Genomic DNA, 13,407 nt, shown 5'->3' with positions numbered 1-13,407 from the left:
TCTATGCGTAGGAATCGGCCCGATTAACATATTTCTCTTGTCGCTTAATGCAGCTCTGGACAACGTTTTTGTAGAACACCCCAGGTTCGTCCTTTGACCATGGTGTGACTTTGGAAATCAAAGCTGCAGCATCTGGGAAACACTTTCCTTTCATAAACAACTTCATGGCTGGAAAAAGGTGCAAGGTCAGCAAGGTAGGGGGAGGATTTCATAACCATACGCTCGTGCTTCTGATCTAGAAACATGTGGATTGTAGACCAAAATGTCCTGCAGGTGGAAGGTACTCTTGATTTTGATAATTTTTCTTAATTTCTTAAAAAAATACTTGTTGTCAAAAATATATGAAATAAAATGGAGGTGGAAGGGCCTGGATACTCAACATTTCGCCCGATTTATGCGGGCTTCTTCAAGAGGGATGGTCATTGACGAGAGAGTCGGAGGATTGGGGCTATATATAATGATGGGGGAGAGCAACGTGTTTTCCTTATGTAAATTAGATATCATATATACATATATATACATTTTATGAGAGAATAAAAATAAATTAGAGTAAATTAGTGTAGTGGATTACGTCTAAAAGTTAAAATATCGTAGAGATTAAAAAAAAAAAATTGTGTTTGGAAATATAGCGGTGATAGATTAAATAAATAAAATGACACTAGCTTACGAAAGAACTTTTTTTTTTTTAATTAGAAATAATTGAATTGGGATAAATTAGCGTAGTTACTTAAAAGATGGTGTCTAAAAATTAACTTTTAGACGTACATAAGGAAAACACGTTACTCTCTCGTCAATGACCATCCCTCTTGAAGAAGCCCGCATAAATTGGGCGAAACGTTGAGTATCCAGGTCCTTCCACCTCCATTTTATTTCATATCGTCGAATTTAATCCAGCTCAACAATCATATATATAGATATATATATATATATATATATATATATATATATATATATGACGATGGCAACAAATTCACTTTCGAACATTGCCATCACTCAATATAGCACCAAAAAAAAAAAAAGGTATATAGAAACACGAAAACATTCGGTGATGGGCTGCACGAATCTGACTTTTAAGCCCTGCTAAACTCTGGCATTCCGAAGCACACATTGTACAGACATGTGCACCACTAGCAGCACGTTCTTGCTGTTCTTATATATATATATATATATATATATATATATATACATACATACATTATATATTTTTTTTCTTCATAAGTTTTGGTTTCAGTTTCAATTCAAACTGATGCACTCAAGTCATATGGATATATTTTTGAAATCACAACTTTATAATACATAAGAATCGATAAAAAATTTACTCCATAATAATACTAGTTGGACACCTGACGTTGCTTGGCTGTACAATACACTGATATTTTTAATTTATGCAGATTGTGTATGTATTATTATAGAATCAATCCTCTGTTGATTATTATGTATTACGAGGAATAATTTTCCCGATGGACTAATTTGTAAAAAAAAAAAAAAAAAAAAAAAAATTGAAAATAATAATGATAATGTCGTTCATCAAATTCCGTCTGTGTTTGTTTACAATATCACGTCAGCTGATATTTGGGTTTGACGATGAATGCCTGGAAAAGCCACTTCTGATTAATGTTTAGTTTTAAAATATGTTAACAAAAAAATGATTTATAGCAGTTTTAAATGGTAGCTCTACTTTTATCGTGAATTGAACTCATAAATAAGAAATTATAATAAAATAGTGAGGTAAACCCGGGCTTGATCAGGAAATCATTCGATCTGTATCACTGAACTACATTTCAAGATTATAATAAGTCTTTTTTTATTTAAGAAAAAATGATATGCTAAGATTTTGTCGCTGTAACCTAAAAAATTCCCCTGTAAAAATTCTTTTTTATCTATAAGAAAAAAACTATTTTTAGGATTAAAAAAAATTTTTTTTTTTTTTTTACATTTTCACCCCAAACAAGACACATTGCCACTTTGGTGTAGGGGGCTACTATCAGGGGCAACAACTATTGGGGTTTTGTTTATTATAGGATCGGATTTTTTTGGATTTTAAGCATTTATCGGATGAATTTCTGTACAAAACATATCTAAGAACACTGCCAGACATATAAATTAGCTTTGTGTGAAATTTACAAAAGATAGGCTAAACCGTTTTGGAACCTATGGTGAAGGAACTCACACACACAAAAAGTGACTTTTGTATAATAGTAGAGATATATGAAATCCGCATTAATTAAAATATCATATTTAAGCATATTTTATGACCGAGCTACGCCAGGTATCAGTGCTAGTTTAGATAAATACTTTTGCAGTTTTAACAAAAGAGAAACAAAAGGATAGAATACTGTTGCCATATCTGGGCAGGATCTGCTAAAAACAGCCTATCCTGCCTTGACAGAGTACAAAATAGACTTCGTGGCTTAGTGGGGGATGCCCTTTTCTCTACCCTGCAACCTCTATCCCACAGAAGAGACGTTGCGAGCCTATCCTTGTTTTATCGTTATTTCCATGGCAGGTGCTCGTCTGAACTCCAATCTCTGGTCCCCCCTTGCCAATCTTTCACGAAAAACACCCGTCTAGCTGAATCCACTGTGAAAAATTTCCCCCACTCTATATCTGTGTCTAAATCAAAACGCGGATTCCATGAACAAAGCTTCTTTCTTAGAACTGCACGCCTGTGGAACTCTGTTCCGTCTGCCTGCTTCCCACCGGACTACGACTTGGATGTCTTCAAGTCCAATGTTAACAAATTCCTAATGAACCGCCGCCTTAAGTAAACACTTCATCAAATCTCCACACTAACGTAATGTACTTGCAATAACCCTTATCCCTGAGTGGCTTCCGGGCCTTGATAAGTGGTCATAACTGTGTAAAAAAAAAAAAAAAAAAGAGCTACAATAATATCCGGGCGTCTCCATTCATGCTGAACATTCACAAAATGCCATCATCAATAGATTACGGTCCTGGATATGACCTTAAACTATATCCGATGGTGAGGCCACAGCTTGCGGGTTTTGGGAAGTGTGGAGCCACCCTTTAATTGCCATTGCTCCCAGGTCCACTCTGACCTGGAGTGGTAGTACATGTTAGAGTCCCAACTATGGGTTAAATAGAAACCAACTTTAAAAAAACCCAAATATACTCTATTAAGAAATTGTTCTTCAAAATCACTGGAAAAGGGTTGATATGCCGTAAAACAAAAACAACCAACCAACCAATATATTACATATGAAAGAGTCCACTGTGGAATTTCCACAGATCCTGCTAGTTATTGGATAGTATATAGGTTATGGGTGTAAGTTAGTGTTCACCAATTCATAATCAGGATCTATCAATTTTTAAGACTGAGATTTCAGGTGCAGAAATCCGAAAAAGTCGACAGTAGGAGAGTATCCACGGGACTGGTAAATGCAAATTTAATGTAATCTCCAACTTGCAAAAGACTTCCACTAACCCACATCCTCACTTTGAATAACTTAGAAAAAACAACGACAAAGAACTCGAGATCATTGTATTGAAATGAAATAGTAACATTTATTTATGTATTAAGGAAACATCAATTCAAATCGTTCCAACGTTAAGGATTTTTGCAGGCTTATCTAAATGAGTGTGTGAGTTTTTTTTTACATTTTCAGCCCAAACAAGGCACATTGCCACTTTGGTGTAGGGGGCTACTATCAGGGGCAACAACTATTGGGGTTTTGTTTATTATAGGATCGGATTTTTTTGGATTTTCAGTACTTATCGGATGAATTTCTGTACAAAACATATCTAAGAACACTGCCAGACATATAAATTAGCTTTGTGTGAAATTTACAAAAGATAGGCTCAGCCGTTTCGGAACCTATGGTGGAGGAACTCACACACACAAAAAGTGACTTTTGTATAATAGTAGAGATATATGAAATCCGCATTAATTAAAATATCATATTTAAGCATATTTTATGACCGAGCTACGCCAGGCATCAGTGCTAGTTTAGATAAATACTTTTGCAGTTTTAACAAAAGAGCTACAATAATATCCGGGCATCTCCATTTATGCTGAACATTCACAAAAGTTGAAATGAAATAGTAACATTTATTCATGTGTTAAGGAAACATCAATTCAAATCGTTCCAACGTTAAGGATTTTTTGCAGGCTTATCTAAATGTGTGTCTCATGAAAATAATATGAAGTTTAAGATTACTGATTTTTATGAACAGAGTGTCACACATGGTTATTTTTTGAGGAGCGGATAGCGTGAGTGTTATTTATTTATTTTTTTTTATATATTATCATCTATATATAAATAGGATAGCGTGAGTGTTATTTATTTTGTGTGTCACGCTTACATCTGAGTGACTGTCGTTTAATTGTTATCGACTTCCATTTCTTGTAATAAATAATTTTACAAAGAATTCTTCATAAGTTTTGGTTTTGGTTTCCATTATAGCTGACTAGCGAGGGGTACCCGGCGTTGCCCGGGTGTTTGAAGGTGTGTGGTGGGGGTTTAAAAAAAAAAGTAAGTATGAGGATTGAACCCGAACCCTTGAGGCAAAGTTGTAAATTAAAGTGTGAAAAAAAAAACGTGCGACGTTAACGATTGCCCCACCGCGAGATGCTAACGGAAACACGTTTGAATTTATTGAATTACTTGGATTTGGCAGGTGCCCGTTTTAATGACTTAATGTGGTCAAGTTTGACTGCGGGCTAGTATTTCATTTACTGCTGAACGCTTTTTTTCCCCCCCCAAGATGTTATAGGAAAAAGACTAACCCACATGCGGCGAGCGACAAATGTTGAATATTTATCTGCCTGAAATCGAGCAAATTAAATAGACAGGCGAGCTTCATTGTTAACTGTGAGATATTACGATTTATATGTGATATAAAAAGTTTTTAAAGTTGTGAAGCGAGCGACCGCTTCTCTGAAAAAAGCCTTTTGTTGACATACAAAAAAGCGAACACACATACATACATTTTCGCTTTTATATTTATAGATGGCACTCTAGTAATCTATTTTTTATAAAGAATTTTATCAAGAATTCTTCATAAGTTTTGGTCTTGGTTTTGATTATAGCTGAAGGACTTCAAGTTATATATATATATGCACATACTTTTTTCGTAAGTTTTGGTTTCAGTTCAAGCTAATGCGCCCAAGTCATATGGATATATTTTTTTTATTTTTGAAATCGAAACTTTATAATATATAAAAATCGATAGAACATTAACTTTATAATAATATATACGAAATCTGCAAGCATTAAAATATATTTAAGCGTACTTTATGACTGTTGTGCCAAGTGTTCCTGCTCGTTTAGATAAATACTTTTGCGGTTTTAACAAAAAAGCTACAATAATATCAGAGCGTCTCCATTTACGATGAACATCTACAGAATGCCAACATCAATATATTATATATGAATCAGTCAATTGTGGAACTTCCACAGGTCTTGCTATTAATAATTTATTGATTTTAAACTAACAATAAAACTAAAATTTAAAGATCATTTTCCATATTTTTATGCTTGAGAAAATATTTACATACGTAACATGTTTTTATGTTTATCTGTAATATGAATCTCACCTGTCTGTTTAAATGTATGTATGTATGTAGTCAAGGTCTGGTGTGGACGTGTGTTAAAAGCACACAGATGTCTTAGCATCATACTGTACTTGTTATACAAGTACTTTAATGAAATGTTCTCTGATGAGCTCACTGCTCTAGTGTCCCTTAACACAAACCCAACAATAACTGTTCAAATAGCTTCTTTTCTTATGCAGTTAACCTTTACAATTTCTGCCCAACTCCTTGACGTTTAAATGCTTTGTGGACAAACACCTCAGTGCACAGCATCCTGCTTACGTATGTAGTATTATATTAGCATGCTGGGGCAACGCCAAGTAACCTGGTCGATTATTATTAGAAAAATAAAACAATTAGAAAAATAAAACAATTGCTGACGTAATAGTTAGCAGAAATCAAGCTAAGAGTTAGCGAGAAACACATTAGTGAGTGAATGTGTGGACGACCCTGCTGGAAGTAGAAGGGAAAAAACTTGTACAAATGTAGAAAGAAGCTCTGTATGCCAAACTCCGAAAATAAGATGAATAAAAGCTGTGTAAAATATGATGATGTTCTTTCAGGGTTTAGACGAACAAGGTATGTGGCCCTTTTGGTCTGAGACAAGCACATAGGAACATAGTATTGTTTAGTTAGGAATTTAACTCAGAAATAAAATAAACATTCCAAGCTGTAAATTCACATTTTTCAAAATTTAATTGTCTTATTTTTCTAATAATAATAATCGACCAGTTTACTCAGCATTGTTTCGCACACCTTCCATACCATTTTACCATTTATTTCGGTTGATGTTTGTATACAACACAGTTAGTGTAAACAAAACTCCAAACCGCATGTCCAAGGACACAAACAGGTAATCTCTCACATAAGCCAACATCTGTCTACTTCTATCCAAATTTCACAGCTACTCCAAAAATTCCTAAATCAGCTGTTTATTTTATTTCTAAGTTAAATTCTTGACGAAACATTCCAAGTTGGAAATCCATATTTTCCAAAATCTAATTATTTTATTTTTCTAATATTACTAAGAATAATAATAATAATTATAATAATTATAATAATAATCGACCAGGTAACTCAGCATTGTCACTGCATACTAATATAAAACCACAGTTGTACCTATGAATATGGCAACTAATTCACAGTAACCTCTCTCTTTTAATTTAAGAATTCTCAAATATTTCTTTATGTCTCGGTTTAAGAGTTGTTCACATTACATTTAATAAATGGATGTTTGGACATGCTTCTGCTTTACTCCTGATCTCAAATGGAACACATACATCGAATTTGTTGCCAAGGCCACTGAATAAATGGTGGGATGCTTCTATATCTGACTGCTGATCCAATTCTCTATCTATATAAGAACCAGGTACGTCCAAGGATGGAGTACTGTTGCCACATCTGGGCAGGAGCTGCTAGAAAGGACTTGTCCTGCCTTGATAGAGTTCAAAATAGACTTCGTAGCCTCGTAGCAACCTCAGAAGAGATGTTGCGAGTTTGTCTCTGCTTTATCGTTATTTTCATGGAAAGTGTTCAACTGAGCTTCAATCTATGGTCCCCCCTCGCCAAACTTTCATAAGAAACACTCGTCTAGTTGTAAACACAATCAATAATTTCCCCCACTCTTTATCTGTGCCTAAACCTAAACGTAGATTCCATGAACAAAGCTTCTTTCTTAAAACTGTCTTCCGTTTTCCTGCTTTCCGGCTGACGACAATATGGTTGTCTTCAAGTACCAACGTAAACAAGTCCTTGATGAGCCGTTCCACTTAAGTTCACAAATTTCCCGAATTTCCATTACTAATGATTACTATATTGTCCTATTAACTACTGTGCACGCTTTAACCCTTATCCTCGAGTGGTCTCTGGGCCTTGATAAGTGGTTATGCCTATGTAAAAAAAAAAAACAGATATGTTTATCATCTTTATTTTTTGTGTATTACCTTTGTCATCGTGTATCATCTTTTTGCCAAAAGCTTTCGTTTCGACAAGCAAGCATAATTTCTGTGCTGAGGGTGAAGTTTCTTCATTGCAACCTCCCCTGTACATGAAAGTTTATGGAGACACAAAAAAAAAAAAAATAGACACCAATGCAATTACATACGCTTACATTGTATATTCAAAAACAATAATAAAAATGGGCTTCTTTTTTCTTTGTACTGGCTGGTCACCCAGCGTTGCCCGGTCATAAAATATGCTAAAATATGATATTTTAAATCTATGTAGATTTCGTATTTATTATTACAATCAATTCTCTATTGATTATTATATTGTACTGAATATAGAGTAGTGATTTCAAAAGTAAAGTCAGTTAGAATTGAAACCAAAGCTTTTTAAAATAAGATAGAAAAAAAAAATTTTTGCATTCAAATTACTGTTCTCATCTAGAATGTGATTCGCACAACGTTTTGGCCGATGTAACCTCCTATGTTGTTAAGGTAAATTTTATCAAACACAGGAATCTTTCTGTTGAACTTGAGAATCTGCATGAAAATTTGAATAAAACCCTTTATTTTATCCACACGGATAGTAAATTGTGTTGCATTATGATTGGATAGAAGTCTTAATAATTTGAAATTGTAATTTTTAGTATCGCCTGCAATGAGGATTGAACCTGCAACCTCCAGAAGAGTGCCATTTTCATTCAGTTCCATGTAGATTCTCGACTTCGGCCAGGTTTACCGGAAGAGGGTAAAAAGTTACATTGGTAAAAGCAGTGTTTGAAGATAATTCAAATAACACAAGTTATCAACTCTCATCTAAAAAATTTTAAAACAATATTTTTTTTTAATTCAAATTTTATATTTGATTACTCTGTAAAATAAATCGTTTTCATTCAATATCAATCACAACAAAAGATAATTTAAATCCAAGTTTATAATTTATAGAAAAACTCCAGAAAACAATGCCTTAAAAATCAAAAATGTTTCCACAAATTTCATTGAATATTTAAAAAAAAAACTTTCATAGTTATTAAAACTAATGTTTTGTAATCCATTTATTTTCCTTTTCAAGTTTATAAATTTCATATTTTTTCAACTTTTATTCAATTGACTTTTTGTTTAATTTTTATGTATTTTACTCACTATGGTGTTTTTCCATGGGTTTTTTTTGTATGGGATTAATGTTCAACTTAGTTGAGTCTTTTTATTTTATATGTATCTTTTTTATTCAAAATTTGTTATGTTATGCAGGGACAACATCGGGTGGTCTTGTAGAACATCGACTATTATTATTAAAAAGTAAAATGTTAAATAATGATCATTATTATTGTTTTGTAACTGTTATATAGAAAAGGGTATGCAGAGAGAATGTCTGAAACAAAGGAATGTTTAGTAAAATATTTTGGTTAACTTTGAAACAATAACAAGGAAAGAATGTGGTGGACGTAAGCAACATCGGGTGGTCTTGCTAATAGATGTAGAACATCGACTATTATTATTAAAAAGTAAAATGTTAGATAATGATCATTATTATTGTTTTGTAACTGTTATATAGAAAAGGGTATGCAGAGAGAATGTCTGAAACAAAGGAATGTTTAGTAAAATATTTTGGTTAACTTTGAAACAATAACAAGGAAAGAATGTGGTGGACGTAAGCAGAATGGGTTTTCAAACCTAGGAATAAAATAATAGATTTTGCCAGAAAACGTGACTGAAAGTGACGTGCTGGTCAAGTGACATAAGCACATATAAACAAACATGTCGTGGGACTGTGGGTGTCGATGTTAGTTCCACAAACTCAAAAAAATAAAAGAATTTTTAAAAATGGATAAAATGGAGTTGAACAATCAAAACGAAGATGGCCGAGGCAGAGAATAAATTTTATACAAAATTTATTTTCTCAAAATTTTCCTGCTTTCCGGCTGACTACAATATGGTTGTGTTCAAGTCTAACGTAAACAAGTTTTTCATGAGCCGTTCCATATAAGTTAACAAATTTACCGAATCGCCATTACTAACGGTTACTATATTGTCCAATTTCTACTGTACACTCTTTAACCCTTATCCTCGAGTAGCCTCTTGGCCTTGATAAGTGGTGATACCTATGTAAAAAAAAAAATCGTAAATAATTGAAAAGAAAAGACCAGAAAGTTTCTTTTTAATCGAAAGTGTCTTCCTGCGACTGAGGTAATAAAATGAGAATGAAGTAGGAAAAGTAAAAGTTCTAGGTTAGAAATAACCAGTCCTTTTCAGAAAGGTCAGTTGCTTACTTCGGCAAGGAGCAAGAAAGGGGTAAAAAGTCCATGGAAAATTAATTATCGGGTACGCATGCATTTAATGTTCTGTGGACGGAATCGGCATTGTTTGTTTACCGTATGCTGGCTGGGCTCGACTGACTGGTTTTGGCGCAAAATGCCCTTTTTATAGATTTCAAACAGGTTTTGCAGAAGAAGCTGTTGGAAAAAATATTTTTGAAATTTGCTTTCTTCGTAATCCGATTGGATGAAAGAAACAACATCTTTGTGACATAAGGTGTTTGGAAGACGTCCGCTTGAAAAGGCAGAGTTTTATGTTTTATACCCACAGAATTTGTGTGGGTGTAGAAAGGCGATGTGCACATAGCTGAGACGATATTTAAACAGCCGCGCGTGCAACTGGGTTTTACCATTTACAAAGTTGACAAAGATAAAGTTTCTTGCACTGTTTTACAATTTGTCACTGTGCAAAGGGAGATAACTCTCGTTTACAAAGAGATTCGTTCATTTTTTTCATCTCATAATTTAGGACGCGATTTTTTTTTTTATCAAAACATTAAGTACCTCCAACGCACGGCGCAATTTTATCCCCCCACCATATGTAACACGATGTAACTGTAATTTGATTTAATATTATCATCCTTACTTTTTTTACCATTTAAAAGAAAAAGTTTCAAATAAACTGTTCGAACATGTTTTCCCACACATATACACACCCATATGTACGCACGCACGTACGCACACATGCATATACACATCCTCATACGCACACACACACACACACATGCTAACACGCGCGCACACACACACCTGAGCTGTGACGTCACTTCCTTTTAAGTGAAAACCAGACATGCGCACCCAGAACACTAACTCCAGTATAAAAGTCAACAAAACCTGTTAACTTCCCTTTTTTCGTCCGGACCAGCGTTCGAGCTGCTTAGTCGACGAACCGACTGCGTGTTCTAACGTCACTTTCCCTGCTACTGTAATGTGGGGCAAGCGCAAGTACACTTTATACGCTTTTCCTCTCCATGAACTGGATTGACTTTCTCACTCTATCTCCCCTTCGCTTTGGCCCATCGACACAGACATGTGCATGATGTTCTACTGGGCTTAACCCTTTCTTTCTACAGACGGCTTGCCACTTCGCGTTTCTCTATTGCATTCCCCCTTTCCTTCCACGTGCATAGTCGTCAACGGCTGAATGAACACGTGTACACTGAAGACTTTCATTTCTCAACAGAAAATAAACAACATGTTTATTTTATTCCAGCATTTGAGTTCTTTGTTTCCTTCATTCAATTCGTTTCATTATTTTTTCTTGTAGCGAGTTAGGGTATTTTATATCCTGGTCCGCAGCACAGTTAATAATTTAAAAAAATTTTTTGCATCATACAAAAATAATGAAAATGCGAGACAAAAATCGTGTTTACATTATTGACGCTGTAAAACAACGTTCCTATATAGTGACATTTTTTTAAGCCGTGTCTTCTCATATGTATTTTGATATGTGCACTTTGAGAAAACGATGTTCCACACGGTTCAGAAAGATAAGGTTTTTGCATCATTTAATTTTGACAGAATCTTGGGGTCATCACCAAAATCCGTTTTTGGAGGGGGGGGGGAGTAACAAATTAAGAAAAAAATAAAAGAAAAGAAACATATAAAGCAAATTTTTCGGAAATGGGGAGACTAGAGAAATGAGCAAATGAAATACAGACCCGAAATGAGATTAAAATGATCCGAATTTATTTAAAAGAAAATATAATGTTATGATTGCTTTTATTTTCTAAAGCTAAGGTTTTAAAAAAAACCTTTAAGGTGACATGAAATAAAAAAAAACAAATACAAGAAAACAATTCTTACTTGAAAGAAAGGCTGAAAGGAAAAGCACATGCAAAAAATAGAAAATACTTATTTTAAGTCTTTAGATTCGGTCCTTTGAGAGACAAGCAGCTGCCCACTGACGTCAGAGTGTTCTGGGGTCTAAGAGATCGGCTCTCAATTGATGATAGTCTTATCCTCAAAGGACAACAAACTGCCATCCCCCAGACACTTCAAAAAGACATATTAGAACAACTTCATGACACTCATTTTAGAGAAAACAAAACTCCTTGCCAAGAACACTGTCTACTGGGTAAATATAAACAGAGATATTGGACAGTTCACAAAGTTATGAAGCATCTGCCAACAGCATCAGCCATTCCAAATGCAAGAGCCCCTTATGCAACACGACATCCCCACAAAGTCATGAGATGTAGTTGGCACAGACATGTTTGATCTCCATGGAAGTCAATATTTGACCATAGCTGACTATTACTCGAAGTATTCTATAGTCAAACGCCTTGTCGTAGTGAACACTCCAAGTCTTTGCAGTTTGGTATACCATCAAAGGTAGTCAGCGTTAATGGACCACACTTTTTAAGTCATCTCTACTCTGACTTCGCCAAAGAATGGGGTTTTCATCATGAAACTACTTCACCTCGAAGACCACAAGGAAATGGCTTCATAGAATGTCAGATAAGGATTATCAAGACCATTCACAAGAAAGCCAAATAGTTGGGAAAAACGCCTGATATTGTGCTGAACGGCACTCCAATTTCAAGCGTCATACTAAGTCCTACACAACTACTCATGGGTAGATGAATCCATTCTCCACTAATAATCAAAATCAGAAATGACCACCATGATCAGGATCCTTTTTCTCCCTCTACCCTCTAAACTCATAACGTGGCCTTGCGATTTGAACTTGTTTATTATGGCTCTAACAGTGGATTTGGGAAGGTTTAGCTTCTTTGAAATCTTATCATAGCCCTCCCCATTGGTATGGCATGCTACAACAAGCTTCCTGACGTCTTCGCTGTGTTCCTTAGTTTTAACCATGGCGATTGAAAATTATAATTTAGTCACTTATAATAGTTTAAATAAATCGCTATCTAAAAATTATCTGAAAAAAATTATTCACTGAATTAGCGTTAAACAAGCATAATATGGCTATAAAAAAGTTCAGAAAGCACGTAAACCGGAAATTGATTGATATTATACTGATACTAAAAGAAAAACAAAGCCGTGCCAATAATTTTGAACAAGGGTTTTTTGCAATTATGTTTGTTGTTCCTTTGTTATTTATTTTTTCTAAAATCCGATTGCTGCATCGGAAAGGCCAGTTAAAAATACATAATATACTTTGTTATTTTCTTTAATTTAATCCCTTTTTTAGAATTTATTAGACAAAATTTAACTTTTATTTTACCGTGCCAATAAATATGATCATCACTGTATAGCACAATCCAACAACGTCAGTAAAACCAAAAGAGGTACGGTAACCGACATGCACTTGTAAGTTTATGTGGGATGTGAGTCAGTGTTCTCCAATTCATAGTTGGAATCCAGTGATATTAGAGATCATGATTGCAGGTGCAGGGATACCAATAAGTCGAAAGTGGTAGAATATCACTGGGGCCGTTAAAGATAAATTTCATGAGATCTCCGAATACAGAAGAGTTCCATCAAGCCACATTCACATAAATTTAAAAGTAGTGAACAACTTCATAAAAATAATGACATTCGAATAAGAACTCGAGATCGCTGTACTGAGATAAAATAATAACATTTATTAGCTGAATCCACTGTGAAAAAATTTCCCCCACTCTTT

This window comes from Euprymna scolopes, chromosome 45 (genome assembly GCF_053919585.1).
Source record: "Euprymna scolopes isolate OS-2025 chromosome 45, ASM5391958v1, whole genome shotgun sequence".
NCBI lineage: Eukaryota > Metazoa > Mollusca > Cephalopoda > Sepiida > Sepiolidae > Euprymna > Euprymna scolopes.
Note: the sequence above shows the minus strand (reverse complement) of the source record.